Below are 17,310 nucleotides of genomic sequence, written 5' to 3'. Positions count from 1 at the left end.
CAACTTACATGTCTCTGATCAGGTGGTACAAAGTGTCTGGAATATTGTTACGCAAGATTTTGAAGACTTTTATGGTCAGCAGGAAAGAATGACAGACAATTAACAATACTTGACAGGGACATGGAAAGTTGTGCCTCATGTCAGATATATGTCATCCTTGAAAAAAAATATCTGCACAATATTGAGGAAATTTTCAATATGTATTTATCATTTTGATCATAATTATTTTATCATTTTATAATAGTTATCATAAGATGGTTTAGGGTAGGTGCCATATTAGACCCCACTCATAAAACTTTTGTTTAAAATTTACTATATTTGTTGCAATATGCTGGGTACTGTTACCAGTAGCAGGACTAGAAACAGAATACAAGTAGTTGACTTTGAACTACAAGCTAGTTCCATGAAGCCTATTTTAGTTTATTCATTCTAGATGGCTAAACAAACTTAAGAAGAAACCTCTGCAAAGAAACATCTACTTCAACATCCACAAAGTAGAAAATGAAGCGTGGACTCATTTGTTTTAGGTTTAGTATATCTGCTATGTGCTCACAGCTTATTTATTAGCATATGTATCAAATCCATGTAATGTTGGCATTGTCCAGACATTGGGTAGTTCCTGATTAATTTCCATTCGCCTCTTAGAGCGTAAGCAACTTCACACATTCGGTTCCTTTTTCTCATACTATGTTTAATAAGAAAGTTACCCTTTACTCAAGAAGCAGTAGAAAATAAAGCATTAATCACATGCCAGCTTTTTCTTATAAACCGATTTATATGTGTAGAGACCCCATGCTTTCGGAGGGCAGGGCAGTGGGGGGGGGGGGGGCGCTACAGGAGAAGCAGCCAGGCACCAACAGGAAGGGGGATAATGGAAGGCAGAGCTGGCCTAGTGACAATGTTGACCCACATACAGGCAGAAGACAGCTGACGGTGGGGTGAATGTGGATGCAGGAGTGCCTTAGAGTCTGATGGCCTGGACTTTAAAGGGGACAACCATAAGCAGAGCCTCAGATAGGGGCTGGGCACCTGGGGTATAGAACTTTTGCACAATTCAAGTCATATCCCACACAATCACTCATTTCGCCCCTGAAGACAGAGCTGGAAACAATCTGGAGTGTCTTGGCAGGGAGGGTCCAGAGGTACGGTCTGGCTACCCTCCAGAGGGAACTCTGGGAGCCTCCCTCGCTGGAGGGGCCTGGGCTCCCATCAGGCATCCCGCCCAATTGGGAACTGCCAAACATGTTCTCAAAGATTGCTCTGGTGTGAGGCCATTCAGGTGCTCTGGGGGTCACCCCGTGCTCCAAGGAACCGGAGCGTCCCCTGCCGCCGGAAGTGGGATGGCAGGTGCAGAAGTGCATCTTCAGGCCAAGGGGACCTGGGACAGGGCCGGGTCGTAGAGCAGGCTATTCGGGGGTACCTGTAATCTTAGTTGTCACAGAGGCACATATTTCCCCTGAAGGCAAATCAGAGGGTAATTGCACAGCCTTCTGGCACCTGGTGGGGACCTGCTGGCTGTCGACTCCCCCCACAAAGGGCCCCGGGAGAGGCTTGATTGTTGGCAAATCAGGGACCGCATTGGGCGGGCAGGCCACATGAGGACTGAGTGCCACCACACTGAAGCTGCCATCGCTGCAACAGTCTCTGGGGTGGGATCTCTTTCCCCTGGAGGCTTTCAGGGCGGTTGGGAAAGGCGGGCTGTCCCAGAGAGCCGGCTTCCCAGAATCCCGTGTTTGGGTGCCGACTGCGCATGCGCCGGGAGCCAGCGCCCTAGAAGAAGGCTGTGTGTGGACGGCTTCGGTTACGGGAGCGCGCCCTGGGCGGCCCAAGGCCTCTAGGTGATCCCAAGCCCTGTCCTGTGCAGGTGCCCCTGTGTCACCCTGGGAGGTGAAGCTGGAAAGTGCGCGGTGCCTGGCCGTTGGCATCTTTGTGGCTGCAGATGTATTCTTCTCTAACGGACACTTGGGAGCCTTGATTCCCGGGAAGCCCCGAGCTCCTCGGCAGGCGGGCAACCAGTCTCAGTGGGGACTGACTTTCACCACTTCACGCCGTCACCTCAGACTGTGTTGGGTCCGTGCCTTTCCCCTCCCTCCACCCCTAAATCTGGAGGCTGTTGAAGTGATTCAGGCTAATCTGAACCATCGCTGGTCGGGGGTGGGTCTTACGATGCTGATGGAGCGCATAGCTGTCCTTGTCAGGGGAGCCCGGGACGTGGGCCAAGAGTCGGGTGTGGCAGCGTCTCCAGGATGGGCTGGTGGTGACACATAAACTCCATCCACCTTTCAGCCTGAACCTGCACAAATGGGTGTATTTCCCTTTAAGCCAGAATTGAAGGAAACTGGACTGTTTCGCCCGGGTGCATCTGAGGTCACGGTGTTATCCTCCCATAAGAGACACCTGAGTGCCAGGAGGACGAGTTCTGGAGGACGTGGGGGCTTGTTTATGCAGCCAGCCTCGATTGCGGCTAATTGTAGCCAGTTTAAAACTGCTGCTCAAAGATATTGAGGCTGGGGTGGGGCTGATCCCATTGGCCAGCTGGTGAGGCAGCTGAATGAGTGCCCCCCCACCTCCAGGCTGACAAGGCATGTACTTACTGCGCAGGAGCGAGCGGTGGTGGTTCCCGAAGCCAGCAGCTATGAACGGGGCAAGTGCCTACTACCCAGCCTGGTCTCCGGAGCAGGCTGTTGGGTTTATAGTGCACCTGCTTGTTCCAAATTATATCCTACACAGTGGTGCGTATGCTTTATGAAGGTGCAGGTGGGGGAGTCTGGACTGCCCTTCCACGACTTCGTTGGGCTGCAAGAATAGCCTTCACTCAGAGACACCTGGGAGCCTTGGGGACTGGTAAGCCTGGGATCACCAGGCAGCCATTCTGAATGGGGACTGAGCTTGGCCACTTGAGAGGTATGTCTAAGGAAGCTTTTTGGGTGGTGGGCTCCCTCTGGCCTGGCGGTTGCGCGTGTGATTCATGACCCACCTGGTTCCACGGTCTCAGATAACACCCGACTACCGCCTGTGGGCTGATGGGGTGCCCACTGAGCATCCTGGAGCCGTGCAGGGGAAGGTGTCTAGGGATCTGGTACGGGGCAAGTGTCTGGAGAGGCCACGTCACAGAAGTAGCCTAGTGGACCACATGGCATCTGCCTACTTCCAAGCATTAATCTACACAGATTTGCATGTGTCCACTGAAGTCTGTTGTCTTTTGGGTTTGGGGAAGCAAATGATGCTCAGATTAATACTGTCTTTGCCAACATATCTTTTTAAAATTTTGAAATTTAAATTTTAGTTAATATACAGGGAAATGTTGGTTTCAGGAGCAGAATTCAGTGCTTCATCACTTACATACACACCCAGTGCTCAGCACAAATGCCTTAATGCCCATCACCCATTCTAGCCCATGCCGCATCCTCCTTCCTCCACTAACCCTCAGTTCTCTATATTTAAGAGTCTCTCGTGGTTTCTTTCCCTGTCTCCTCTTTTTTAAAATTCCCCCCATTCCCATATGCTCATCTGTTTTGTTTCTTAAATTCTACATATAAGTAAAATCATATGGTATTTATCTTTCTCTGACTGACTTATTTTGCTTAGCATAATACATTCAAACTCCACGTCTCTTCAAATGACAAGATTTCATTATTTTTGATGGCTGAGTAATACTCCATTGCATATATACACCACATCTTCGTTTTCCATTCATCAGTGGATGGACATTTGGGTTCTTTCTATAGTTTGTTTATTGTTGATAGCACTGCTATACACATTGGGATGTGCACGCCCCTCCGAATCAGCAGTATTGTATCCTTTTGTATCCTTTGGGTAAATATCTGTAGTGCAGTTGCTGGCTTATAGGGCAGTTCTATTTTTTATTTTTTGAGGAAACTCCATACTGTTTTCCAGAGTGGCTGCATCAGTGTGCATTCCCAGCAACAGTGAAAAAGGGTTCCCCTTTCTCTGCATCCTTGCCAACATCTGTGGTTGCCTGAGTTGTTGATTTTAGCCATTCTGACTGGTGTGAGGTGATATCTCATCATGGTTTTGATTTGTATTTCCCTGATGATGAGTGATGTTGAGCATCTTTTCATGTGTGTTAGCCATCTGGATGTCTCCTTTGGAAAAGTATCTATTTGTGTCTTCTGCCCATTTTTTTTTAACAGAATTATTTGTTTTTGGGGTGTCAAGTTTGATAAGTTCTTTATAGATTTTGGATACCAACCCTTTATCTGATATGTCATTTGCAACTATCTTCTCCCATTCTGTAGGCTGCCTTTTAGTTTTATTGATTGTTTGCTTTGCTGTGCAGAAGATTTTTATCTTGATGAAATCCCAATGGTTCATGCTTGCTTTTATTTCTCTTGCCTTTTGTTTCCCTTTCCCACACTGGTTCACTGTGCAGGTATCTCCAGACAATTAATGCTTTTAAATTTACCATTAAAGAAATCACATGGTCTGAACTAATGCTAAGTTAATCACACTATTGTTGCAGGCAAGGGGAGATGAAAGGAATCAAGTTCAAATTTACTCAAGGTGTAATTAAAAAAAAATTTTTTTTAACGTTTATTTATTTTTGAGACAGAGAGAGACAGAGCATGAATGGGGGAGGGTCACAGAGAGAGGGAGACACAGAATCTGAAACAGGCTCCAGGCTCCGAGCTGTCAGCACAGAGCCCGACGCGGGGCTCGAACCCACGGACCGCGAGATCATGACCTGAGCCGAAGTCGGCCGCTCAACCGACCGAGCCACCCAGGCGCCCCTCAAGGTGTAATTTTACAGGAATTGGCACATGGGGAGGCACCTTTTCCAACTAAGATCTGACCTCCAGCTGCTAGAGTCAAAGTGGATTTTGGTGTTCCTGGAGCTTGTTTCTAGGGAAGGAGAGTCTGGTGTTGATGAGTGAGGTGCCCTTGGCTAAGGGGCCTCTGCATGGCTTTCACCACTGCCTGGCTCCTTTCCTGTGGCAGGTGTGAGCAGTTATAAGGTCTTTGGAGAGAGATCTGAAATCAGCAAATGATAGCCATGTCCAGACGGAACACTCTCAGGTAGTCTCCCAGCTCTCAGTATTTATACTCTGTGTGTTCCCTTGTCATGGTTGCTTCTTCCTACATCTTCACTGATGAGCCTCCAGCGGGGCCCCCACAGCAGCCGAGCTGCTGACTTCTTAGGGGCGAGAGCAGATGAGACCATGACATCCCAATACAACTACTGCATTCTTATATCAAAACAACTTCAATATAAAAAACAGTATTTTTTTTGTCTTTGACATAAATGAGTGGATTTGAAATTATATCAAACCAACACACAACAATCTATCTTGCGATTTCAAATCACTCACACACCAATTCATACTAGGGCCTAATATCCTATACAGACTCTAGTTCTCAGAAATATCCATCCACCCTGTGATTCTACATCACTTATCGTCTTCATCACAAACAATGAATTGTATTTTGTATTTTTTCTTTGATGCACATACTTGTACACCATAATTTGATGATCAGTTTAAGGAACTGTATCTTTAATATGATCAATATAAGCACAAGAACGAGACCGTTAGCAAGGTCCTGTATCCAATTATCAAATGATCAAAAGTTAAACTTGTTAAGCCAGTCAGTTAAGTTCCTTGACAATTAGGCTTCCAAGGAAAGATCATTTTTATAAGGCACTCCGGGGTACTAGCTTGCATAGCACCATCTAGGACATGTTTGGTTGCCATAACATTAGAATCAGGGCTGTCAATATCTTAGAGAATGACTATTTTTTTTCTCTTTTCAATTCCTGCAAAATTATTTTTTCAGTCTCAACTTCCAAATATTTCTTTATTGTCTTCACTTTTCTAATATATTACTTAGGTTTATCAGATTAATTTTTGGAAGCTTAATGTGAAATATTACTCTGGCTATTTTATTTATTAAAAACATTTTTTAATGTTTGTTTATTTTGGCGAGGGCAAGGGAGAGACAGCATGAGTGGGGGAGGGGGAGGGGCACAGAGAGAGACACACACACAGAATCTGGCACACAGCAGGCTCCGGGCTCCAAGCTGTCGGCACAGAGCCCGACATGGGGCTTGAACCCACAAACCGTGAGATCATGACCTGAGCCAAAGTCGGATGTTTAACTGACTAAGCCACCCTGGTGCTCCTACCCTGGTTATTTTAATAGTTCCTTTATCTTCTCTGATGTCCGGTAATAGTTTCTTCTTTTGTCGCATTCATGACCCATTCTAATTGTATACATCTCATCGTTTTGTGTTGTTTTCTTCTCTTGTTTCTAGTAGGTTAGGCTGAGGCTTGGCTTAGAGCATACTATACTGGACCAAGTTCCTGTATTACATGTAACTGGTTGAGGCATCAAGGTCATATTCATAACTACTCATACCATAGGTAAAGTCAAAGGTCTAAGAGTTACAGGGTAATTTCATTCCATTCCACAATCTCTATAAGAACATGTTATCCTTCCATCATAAAGCGTTTCCTGTGGCCTGTAGGTTCACTCTGCGCTCCCCTTTGATATTGTGGAACCACAAAGAGGTGGTAAGCCAATGTCATGTTTCCTCCTTCAAATGCCAGTACTCTAATATCACGGTTACCCAGGGAATCACAGTCATTAGGATGCGTGGGATTCACTTGTGGCCAGGTTGTCTGGCATCTCGGACAACCAGGATTGCCCCCAAGATTATAGCTGTTGTAAGAGTATTCCTGGTATCAGCCAATCTTGACTGCAACAATTAGAGAAACCTCTTTCATGTCAATTTTGAATATGTTGTTATTTTTTGTGATTTCTCCGATTGCCTTATGCCAAATTTCTATCACTTTGTTTAATTCTGTGTGAATTCACTTATATTTTGTAATATATTGCTAATTTTATCCATCTGTGTACCCAGCGATGACAAAGCTGACATAGCGTCTGTGTGAAATTGAGCTTGTTTGTTTTCAGACTATTTAAAACTTAATGTGGTTTGGTTGATTTGCATTTGAGAAAAAGTGGCTGGCTACCACTGTTCCTCCGTTAAACCTTCTACCAGTTCAACAAGGAATTGTAAGGGTTTTCTTCTTTTTAGCAAATCTGCATATGGCATAAATTGTACATTGGGCATAAATGAAGTTGGACAAAATTTAGCACATTTTGGGGATCTGTATGTGTCTACAAAGCCCTGTCTATTAAGTTTCCAGTCATAGGCTACCGTTATAACTTCTAATATGATCATGAGAAGGTTTATTAAGAGAGAATTCCATGTTGCTGGGAAGGAATTATGTGGTATAAGCTTGAAGACTGGCATATACTGCCAAGGATAATGATGTGTGTTATATGCTAAGTTTGCTATGTACAGAATACAAGGTGCCACTTTTCTTTTTTTTAATGTTTATTTTTGACAGTACGCGCACGTGTGTGCGTGCACATGAGCGGGGAATGGGCAGAAAGAGAGGGAGACCCAAAATCGGAAGCAGGCTCCAGGCTCTATGCTGTCAGCACAGAGCCCAATGCAGGGTTCAAACTCATAAACCATGAGATCATGACCTGAGCCCAAGTCAAACGCTCAACCAACTGAGCCACCCAGGCGCCCCAAAGTGTCACTTTTCTGTTAAAGTCTGGACATAGTGTCCATGGATCTATTGTTAATGATCTAATTAGTGACAGTTGTAAGTTCCTTGGGGGCTTCCCAGATTTAATCTGAAACCAGCCCCTGGTCGGTGAGCAAGGAGAGACTAAAGAAGGGTCAGAGCACTCCAGATCGGTAGGTGGCAGGTTTAAGAAGCAAGGTGATTTACATCTATGGCTTGTCTTGGGAGCAGCAAAAAGAGTAGATCTCCACACCTGCCTTCCATATCTTAGAAGTTTATATAGAGGCTGTAATAGAGTTCAGTCAGAGTGTGTGCACTTCATCCACATAGTCTCAACACCATATCAATATCTCCAGGCCATATCCTTTGGGCAGCCTCTGGGAGTGGGGAAGGTGAGCAAAACCCACATTCCAAGGACAAGGAAGCGAAGGAGGAGCCTCCAGATTCCTTGGTCCAGATCATGGCAAGTGTTGGTAATATCCTGTCCGTGACCTTTACCAAAACGCCAACCTCTGTGAGCGGCAGTTAGTCTCATGTTAATCTCTCTTCTACAATGTGCCCTGAGCAGTCAAGAAGGGGTTTCACTAGCATGGAGATGGCTCCTGTGCCAGCTATCTGGTGGCATTTGAGGCAGATGCCACAGCAATAATAGAGGCACATGCAAGATAAAGCATAGATTAAGACAGTGATTCTGAGAATGAGTGGCAGCTTTTTCCACTAAAAGGCCCATGATAACAACCCCTGATTTATTAAATCCCCATGGCTATGGTTGGATCACTCAGGGCATTCACTTATGTCCTCATGTGATTTAAGAAATATGATACATTAGCAGACTCCTCACGCATGAACACACAGCATTCTGTTTGGATAATGGCACAGGTGTCTCCTTGCAAGACAACAGCAGTGTCCAAGGTCACTGTATTTTAGAGGACTACTGTTTTCATTAGAGACATTTCGATGTTTGGTAAAGGCAGGCTTTTTCTTTTTTTTTTTGGTTATCCCTCAAGAGTTACGGAGTGAATTCAGTAAGGGCTTTATGTGCTGCGACGTCAGCAAAGCCAGTGGAGCAAACAAAGACAGCAGCCCGGTAGCCGTGAAGCAGCAAGTATGTGCATCTGCTTGAAGGAGAGGGAGGTTGTCAACTGTTATGCTTAGGGAAAACAAAGGTACAATGACTCAGCACCCAGCTGGAAGACATGGCCAGATATTTGTGCCACAAAACCGTGGGATCCCATTAGGGGCTACCCTCCAAATACCTGGGTGCTGTGATCAGTCATTGCCAACCAGCCACTCTCCCTTCATATGACAGGATGGATGTAGTCTCAGTGGTATCCATCCCACATTGTTGGTGCAATTGGGTTGATTTTGTTTAGAGTGATATTTCTGTTTTCAGCAAAGGGGTGCCCTGATATAATGGTCCATAGCCAAAGCCACATAAGCCCATTCCTAACCTGAGCATAACCTCGTTTGGGTCTGATGGTGGTCTTTCTAGGCCCCTTCCAGTGAGTGATTTGATGGGATGCCTTTATAGGTTGTAGAATAGAAAAAGAATACCCGTGACTGGTGTTATCAATACACTACTGATAATATCAGATGAAACGAGAGTGCTCGACCTACCTTGTTCTCAATTAATGTTAATGCTTTAGGGCCTTCCAATTGTCTCTTGGAGAGGCAATACCTAGCATGGCAATCCTGTTGAACTAGAGAGGGCAGGTGCCCATGTACTGAACACCTGAATTGATTTCCTGCATGAGTGGGCTCTCTCCAGGAAGGTATATTCTTTAGGTGCTCATCATGTGACTGGACACCACGGGAGCAGCAGAGTCTAAGGTCAAAAAGAGAAATAGTAGGAATTTGCATGGGGGGAGGTCTCTCCCTTCTACAAGAGTGACCTTTGTGGCCTGATCTTTAGGTGTTAGTATGGCTGCCTTTTTAGGAATTTGACCAGGTTGTGTGTGCCACTGACGTTGGCCATGGAAGACCGTCCTGTCAGGTGTCAAGAGATGAACTGTGGGGAGGATCTGGCAGACCAGAACCCTGACCTTCTCCCCTCTTTTTATGCCGTATGTTCCATTCCAGGTACAGTGCATTATAACAGGTTTCACTGAAGCAGTACGGTGGGATCCTGGTGGAGACTGAATAGTTTCCCATCGTTCAGGGGTGCAAAATAACTTGCCTATGCCAGCAGGACTTCCCATTGCAAATTCAAGTACAAATTCCTTTCTGAGGTGTGATCTGGCTTGCTGTTCTCTCCAGCATGCACATCGATCAGGGCAGTGGCTGAGTCCTGTAACTTCCATACCCTTACGGCATTGGGTGCTTCAGCAGGGGTTTCCTGTGTGGCATATGAGACAAGAGACCCTACTCGTTGAATTCATCTTTCATTCAAATGAATTAAAGAATGGATAGTACTTTAGTCCACCCACCCTAGGTGGTTTTATCTGTTACTAATTTAATCTGATCCTTGAATACTCCGTTGTTCTCTCTTCCAAAGCTGCTGCTTGTGGGATGCAGAAGAGAGGATGGAACCCCCACTCACTGCCACATTCTTGTCCTTAGTCGTGCACATTATGGTCTTTGAAATGTCAACCCCTTGATCACTATTCAGTGAGCTTATCAATACATGGTCCTCAGCTGCTCTGGTCCCCTAGTGTTTGCAGCCCGGTTTCCATGACAACAGGGGAAAGCCTGCATTAGGCCACATGCAGTGTCTGCACAAACTAAGGCATATTTACAATCTTCACTTGGAGGGAGAGGGCTGTTATAATCAGTTTGCTGATCTCATTCCGGCTGAGAGCTGGAGTGGAAGCTTCAGGGCTTCTTTGGCAGTTGTGTTGGGCATTGTTGACAACACACGGGGCATGGTGTCACTGTGTTAACCGAATCGCTGGGCTTCAAGGGCACCTGGGATCAGTGGCAATGTGCCACCCGTCCAGGTGCTGTGTTGGCCACTCCGTCTACGTGCCCAGCCTGCAATATCTCTGTGAAAAGTCTGTTGCTCTGGGGTTCATGCCTCATCTGGGGCATCTGCTGCCTCATTACCAGGAGCTGACAGTGCCTTATGAGCCAGGATGTGAAAAACAGTGAGGACCACCTCAGGGTCTTGCAGATAAACCCAAATGTCTTTCCACATAATCTTGACCCCACAGGGGCTTATTGATGATCATCCACCTTTCGGCTTCTCGTCGTTCATCCCTTTAGAACAGCCCAGCTCTCCATCTCATGGATTACATGCTCATGAGTGATCACCAGCCAAGCAGCCAAGTTCTGCGCTGGGCCTTGCCTGATCTGGCTGCTGTGGTGTGTTTCTGTTTCCATCCGGATGGTGTCAGTGTGGGTGGAGTAGTGACTGCAGTTCAGGTGGTGACTTGCATCCATGAGAACAAGGCGGGCGGGCATCAGCCAGAATTTCCCTGCTCCCTGTCCGCAGGCTCCAGGGATGCTCCAGGAAGAGAGGGTGTGGCATTTGGAGCATCTACATGCTCTATGGGGCCTGGTTTTGCCCTTGTTTCTAGAGATAGTGGGTACACAGGGCGGTCCTCTGCCGAGAGAGACCCATAGTCACGGTGGGGGTTCCAGCCATGGCAGAGGTGGACTGAGGGAACACATCCTCACTCGACTACTTGAAAGGCAGAGAAGTTCTCCGCACAATATCCTTTTCCTTATGCGAGACTCTGCCTGTAGGAGCGCTGCATACACTGCCAGAGCTCACGATTCTGTGGGTAGGCAGCCACATGAGACTCCAGGAGCCTCCAGTTCTATCAGTGACCGACACCCCATCAGGTAGCCTGTGCAAATGGAGGGTGATGGTTGGAAGTAGAAAACTGCACCCCACCCCCACCCATCAGAAAGATGCTGGCTGCGTGTGGTCACTGCACCCTTGAGGCTCTAAGGGGTCTGAGGGCTGGCCCTAGCTCCACAGACCTGGAGTTCCCAGGCTCCTCAAGGCTCCCTGACAGGGTCAGTGAGCTTGCAGGCCCTGCAAGCCGGTAGACCCAGGAACCTGCAAGGAGGCGGCTGTAGGGAGATGCCAGGCCACAGAAGGCGGAAACTGGGAGCCGTTGGCTTCTGCCTCCACCTTCAGCTTCCAACTCCACAAATGTGCGTGTCTTTCCTGAAGGCAGACCTGGAAGAGTCTGGAGGACCTTGGCATGGCCCCATGGGAGGTAGGGAGGTCCCCTCTGAGAAGAGACACCTGGAGGCCTTGACTGCTGAAGAAGCCTCAGACCCCACAGAAGGTGCTAGTCCCCAAAGGGATCAACAGTCCTTAGTATCAAAGGAAGCCCACAAGGCCATTCGGAGTGTGGCCTCTGCACCCTGGATGCTGTGCAGGTGGACGGGTCGGGTCAGATGTTCACAGGCTTAGAATACGCCTGGCAGCCTGGGGCCAGCCACCAGCGTGCTGACCGTGTGAGGGCAGGTGGAGCAGGTCAGGGGAGCCAGGACCCAGAACAGGACAATGTCCAGCCAGGCTGGGGTGGGGGGGGGGGGACAGTGGGAACTGTTGGGGGGTTCACGGCAGCCTGAACCTGCTGCACCATTGGGCAGGCTTCATTGAAGACTGAACCTGCACCATTGGGCCTATTGGTCTCCCTCAGGGCAGACCCGGAGGACTTGGATTTGCCCTGCCAGATCGGGGCCTGCCCACTGGACTCCAGCCAAAAGCAACACCTGGGGGCCTTGAATTCTGGAGAAGGCCAGGAACGCATTGTGCAGCCTGTCTGAAGGGTGAGTGACAGTAGCCAGTTAAAAGCAGCCAGCTTGGAATGAGTTTCGGTGGGTGGTGTCCTTATAGCCTGGAAGCTATAGCCTGGTTGTGGATAAGCCCAAATCCACAGGGCTGAAGAAAGGCACCCCAAGACTGACTGACTGGGTCTGAAGGAGCTAACAGACCACACAGACAACTGGAGTAGGGCAGCTGTGAGGAGGGCCCAGGGCACAGGAACAGGCCCTTGGGAGGGTCATGGCAACTTGCTTGATTTGACTCCACACCCACACAAGGCAGAGAGGGAGAAATCAGGACTCCCTGACCAGAAGGCAAGGGATGGCCAGTATGCCCACCTTCTGGACACATCTGGGAGCCTAGATGGTTGGGAAAACCCTCACCCCCTCAGGCAGCGGGAGTGAACGGGGACTGATGGTTGCCAGTTGGAAACAAAGCCTTAGCAAGGTTTTCTGGGTGAGGTTTCTCTCCTGCATGGAGGCTCCATAGGAGTCAGGACAAGCTTCACTCTAGAGGCTTGCAAGGCTGCTGACTCTGTGAAGACGGGCATGTGAGCTGGCAGAACATGTCAGGGGGCTCAGGGACCTGCGACAGGGCAGCCGTTGGGATAGGCAGACTCTGCCTGACTCTAAGATGAAGTCTAACAAACGCCTTTTTGCCCTGAAGGCAGGCCTGGAGGAATCTGGACCGCATCTGCAGGTGGGGCACCTGGGGGATGGTCTAGGTAAAAACCAATAGGAGACACCTAGGCAGCCTGGACTGCTGGAGAAACCTGGGACCTTTTCTAGTGGCAGCCAGTGACAGTCCCTACCATTAAATGGAGGCTCCGGAAGGTATTACGGATGTGGGTGCTATCCACTCTGAAGTCTTTCCCTGTGATTGAGGATGGGCCCTATCTTCACAGGGCTGGAGTGGCCCCTGTAGCTCCAAACCAGCTCACAGTGTGTAGATGCCCCGGTCTAGGTGGTGCAGTCAGTGTAGCCAGGGGCCTGAAACAGGGCAGGATGAGACCAATGGGGCTGGTAACAGGAGAAGCTGTTAGGGGTATCTGGCACCTGCCCTTTTTCCCAATCCTTAACCATCACACTGAGTCTGTTCCACCACAGGGACATGGATTGCCCTGCCAGAGCAGGGCCTGGCCACTGGCGTGGGTAGCCAGCCAAAAACCAAACAAAGAAACAAAACAAAAACAAAAAACTGCAGGGTGACGGAAGTGGCTGACTGCCCCTGTATGAGCTGAGCCAGACTGTCAGGGGCCCACTGCACATGCCAAGGCAGAGGCTGGAAGAGGGAGGGCCCACCCATGGGCAGCCCAGCCTCCAAATGAGGCCTGCTATTGAAATGAAGGACCGTCGGTTCGAGCCGAGGCTCCTGATCAGGCTGCCAGGAGGCCACTCTGTCCCCAGCACAGAACTTTGAAAGCCTTTGCTGTTTCAGAAGCTATGAGTCACATTAGGCACCCACTCCACAGGGGACTGTGTGTGGCCAGGTGCAGTAGCCTCCTTGAAAGAATTTTGAAAAGGAAGCATTTTCCACCCTGGGAGTGGGCATTTTGGGGAGACTGGCCCCAGCTTGACAGCCAGGAACTAATTTGTAGGTCAAGGCTGGGTGGCACAGGAGCTGAATGCTCACGCACAGCCTAAGACCAGCTGAGACAGAGCCAGCTGTGCACGTATGGGCTATTCAGGCTCCAGGGGAGGTCTGGACCTGAAACAGAGAAGTATAGGTAGAGCCCAGCCCCTGAGCAGGCCCCTGGTGGACTGGTGTGAACTCAGCTGCCCAACAGAGCCCCCACAGGCAAACTAGCCTGGCAGTGACCAGTTGGAGGGCAGCTCAGCATGAGCCAACTGTGCGTTCGTGGCCACCACAGGCCTTGGATGCCCTGGACTTTATAAAAGGCAGCTGAATGCGGAACCCAGGCCTGAGAACTGGCTCCCAGAGGTACTTGGTACCTACACGGTCCAGGTCGTATCACACAAAATCACGTGTACTGCCCAGAAGGCAGAGCTGGAGTAACCTGGGATGCGTTGGAGCAAAGTTGAGAGGGGTGGTTGGACACCTTGGAGCCTCCAGTGCTGGACACCATCAGACAGCCAGTTCAGTTAGGAACTGTCAGCTAGGATCTGACTGCCACCTCAGAGGGGCTATCCTGGGGTAGGCTTCCTCTGTCCTGAGGCTGTGCAGGGGCTGTTAAGTGTCTTGGGTGCTCTACAGACTGGAGTGTCCCCGGGAGTACATGGCTGGCAAGGCCTAGAAGCATGTATGTGGGCCACTCAGAGATCAGAGCAGACAAGGACCTAAAACAAGGCAGCTTAGGGGGAGGGCATAGGTTAGGGTTAGGTTTTCAATCAGAATAATACTGTGTAGCCCCATCCTCATGGCAAATAGCACAGTGACATTGGTGTTCCTGGCAGACTATACCGCAAGGTCATGTGATCTGAACTGGTTTTCTCCTCAGACCTAGGCTTCAGGCCGAACAAGGGCTAGCTTTAGAGTTAGGACCTGGGTGAGGGTAGGGGCCAATCCACCGGCAAAGTGGAGACCTCTCCAGAGGGCTGAGTTCAGGGCAAGGATGAGGTGGCGGGTCAGGCTTAAGCTTTGGGGTCAGGGGCCAGTTGATTGTGTGAGTTAGGATTAGGGTTTAGGGTTTGGGTTAGGCTGGGGTTAGGGTTTAGGAGTGAGAGTGCTGTTAGGCCTAGGTCCCGGGAAGTGGAAGAAGCCAAACTGTCAGAGGTGCACTGATCTCTCCATAGCACTGAGTGGAGGGCGCGATTTAGGATGTGGCCCAGGCTTAGGTTCAAGTTCAGGGGCCAGCTGCTTGCACAAGCTAGGCTTAGGTTTTTGGCCCAGGATCCCCTCTGCAGCTCCATCTGGGCTGTGTACATGTCCCGGCCAGCTTCTCTGTTCTGCTCTGAGTAATTCAGTGGCAGTAGTGGGTCCCCAACCCGTTCTTTTCTCGCACCTAGGAGATGAGCCTCTAAGGGGCCAGAGCCATGGCTAGGGTTAGGGTTAGGTCCCCAGCGGTATCAGGGGCCAAACCCCTAGCACTGCAGTGATCTCCCTGGAGGGCTGAGTTTAGGGCACATGAGTTGGTCAGGCTTAGAGTTTGGGCTCAGGGGCCTGCTGGTGGCCTGGCCCAAGGTTAGGTTGGGGCTCAGAATCCCCATCTACAGCCACATCCCAGCCATGGAAATGTCATGGAAAACTCATCACTGAATAATTCTGCACAGATCACGTGTCACATATCCATTCTTTCCTCAGACTTAGGAGATGAGCTCCCTTAGGGCCAGAGCCATGGCTAGGGTTAGGATTGGGTCCTGGGAGGTGGCAGGGTCCACTTCCACCAGCTGAATTTTTTCCCTGGAGGGCTAACTTGAGAGCACATACTGGGTTGCAGGTCAGACCTCGGCTTTCGGCTCAGTGGATGGCGTATGGTTTGGGCCAGGGTTAGGTCTTGCCTCAGGATCCCCATCACCGGCTCCATACCGTCCATGGAAATGTCATGGTGCAATTCTGGGTTCATTGCTGAATAACTCTGTACCAGTCACGGGCCCCTCTGTCGTTGATTGCTCAGACCTAAGAGATGGGCCATCTTCAAGCCAGAACCATGGCTGGGGTTAGGGTTAGGTCGAGGGCGGTGGCATTGGCCAAATAGCCACGAGTGCAGCGATCTGCCTGGAGGGCTGAGTGGAGGACGCGTGTTAGGGTGCAGGTCAGGCTGGGGGTTTGGGCTCATGACCTGATGGTCTGGGCCAGGGTTAGGCCTGGCTCAGGATCCCCTTCTGCAGCTCCAGCCCAGCCATGAAAAGGGCATGTTCAACTTTGGGTTCCTGGCTGAATAATTCTGCCTGGGTTTGGTCCCCAACTCCTTTCTTTCCTCACACCTAGGAGGCAGAACAGGCCTGAATGAGGACGTAGGTCCTGCCTCGTGGGGGCCTCAAATGGGATTGCATCCCCAGCCCACACCTTCCTCTCAGGGAACCCAAGTAAGCTGCACCCGGACTCCTACCCACGGATACTGTGAGATAGTAAATGTGCCTTGTTTCAAGCCACCTAGTCCGCTGTAATGTTGTTTATGCCAGAGCCGCTGACGGAAGCATCTTCCTGTGTCTGGGCATATTTACACCTTTCTCTTTGTTTTTTGTTTTGTTTTGTTTTCCGAAAAAAGTAGTTTTATTATTCACCTTCTGAGTTATTGCTCGGGAACAAGTGCGGGCTACATGGAATGGAGAACATGGACATCAAGGCCTTCCGGGGTTCTCATGGGCTAAGTGCCAAGCTCACACTGGCCACAAGGGTGTCTACTAGGTCAGAGGGATGAATGAGTTTGGAGAAATTTGTCACGTTATCTGGAACAATCTGCAGGGAGGTCCTGCTCCCATGTCTTGGACTAAGCCTTGTCTTTCACCACCAATTTGTCTAAGATGCTGTGGGTATCCACGTGGGTGGCCCCAGCAGCTCTGTACTGAAAAGAGAGCTAATAGATCCCAGATGTCCCTAACAGTGAGAGAGCTGAAGGGAAGGTTTCATTGTTTGTGGAAGCCAGGTGGGCCCTGGTGGCAGGCTGTCAGGTGTCACCAAGGTCCAGGGGAACACTTATGGGGTATATCAGAGGCCAGAATCCTCATCCTCAGAGTGAGAGCAGAAAGAAACTTCTGGAACTGCAACTAAGAAATGCTCTTGGCACAGAACTTACTCCAGGCCCATCTTGGGATAGGGCAGTTTCCTAACTAACTCCCAGTAAGTTAGTTCTCAGATTTCTCAGTGAGTCTATTTGGAATCACTTTTTTTTTTTTTAATGGAGAAATCAAAAATCCCAAGTGAAAGTACTTCATTTGGGGTGCCTGGGTGGCTCAGTCAGTTGATTGTCTGACTTCAGCTCAGGTCATGATGTCACAGTTTGTGAATCGAGACTTGCATCAGGCTTACGGCTCTCAGTGCAGAGCCCTCTTTGGATCTTCTGATCCCCCCCTCTCTGCCCCTTCCCTGCTCACACTCGCTCTCTCAAAAATAAATAATAAAACATTA

The sequence above is a fragment of the Lynx canadensis genome, chromosome D1, assembly GCF_007474595.2.
Source record: "Lynx canadensis isolate LIC74 chromosome D1, mLynCan4.pri.v2, whole genome shotgun sequence".
NCBI classification, from domain to species: Eukaryota; Metazoa; Chordata; class Mammalia; order Carnivora; family Felidae; genus Lynx; species Lynx canadensis.
This window is presented reverse-complemented; position numbering follows the sequence as displayed.